The sequence below is a fragment of the Poecilia reticulata genome, linkage group LG2, assembly GCF_000633615.1.
Source record: "Poecilia reticulata strain Guanapo linkage group LG2, Guppy_female_1.0+MT, whole genome shotgun sequence".
NCBI classification, from domain to species: Eukaryota; Metazoa; Chordata; class Actinopteri; order Cyprinodontiformes; family Poeciliidae; genus Poecilia; species Poecilia reticulata.
In genome coordinates this window covers 15,024,024-15,025,213 of record NC_024332.1, presented here as the reverse complement: position 1 = coordinate 15,025,213, position 1,190 = coordinate 15,024,024, and positions in this window count along the sequence as shown.

Here is a 1,190-nt window from a genome sequence, read left to right as displayed (position 1 = left end):
TGTGTCTTTGTCGTCTTTCCCCCAATAAAAATCTATTTTCTTTATGTATTACAGACAACGACGCCAAACGGCGACTGACTGAGGATCTCCAGGCCTTGAACAAATCCCATGCCTCCAAAATCTCAGAAATAAACCAGCTGAATAAAATGCTTGATGAGAAATCTGCAGAACTAAGCAGAGCTCTGTCTGCACAGAGTGAGCCGTCACAGTTTACGTTCCCAGAGCTTTTAAATTAAAACTCTGGAAATTAAAGTGTTAAATTCAAAGCTCTCCTGATATCATCTTTCTTATCTCACACTTTTCTTTTTTTTATTTCAGATAGTAACTCAGAAGGTCATTCAAATGATGAACTCCAGAATGATCTGACTGATCGTCTCCTCGCCTGCAATGAATCGCTTTTCAACATAACCAAAGAAAGAGACGAGCTGAACGCCTGGCTTGAAGAGGGAAGCGGTGATGAAGGATTGTCTGAGTGGAGTAAGCTCTTTTGTTATTTAAAAATAAAAGGTTGATAGGGTAGATGTTTTTGTATTACTATACACCGTATTTTCCGCACTATAAGGCGCACCTGAAAACCTTCAATTTCCTCAAAAGCCGACAGTGCGCCTTATAATCCGGTGCGCCTTATATATGGACCCATAGACATAAGAGTAGACCCCGCTGCTCCGACGCAGGAAATACGGCGGCCATCTTGGAGCGGTCGTCCTCCTACTTTGCTCAACCAAAACAGCATAAGATGCCTCAGCACTGAGGGATATTGTTGTTCAGATCGATGAACTTTTGATGTGAGGGCTCCACAGACAACATTTCACAAGTAAGATGGACATATTATATTTTGTGATTAGAATATTACTTTACTGTRTTTATGTCCACCGGCGAGATACTAGCTAATATTAGCTACAGTGCTTGGTGTAATACGGGTTCAGCCCCGCTATGAAGGATAACTGAGATTCTGTAAATCTAAAAAAATTAATGATTCTCTAACATTGACTTAGATTATCTGACACAAGAGCCTATATTAGAAATGAAACAATGTAACACATATTATAAAACTTATATTATGTGTTAGCAAAGGTTACACAGTTGGTAAAGGCTATTATTTATATGTAATTCTTTCACTCTGTCAAAAGTAAGATACATCCCAAATCTTCCGTTTTTGTTTTGAAGGTTTCATAAAGACACGATGTGAG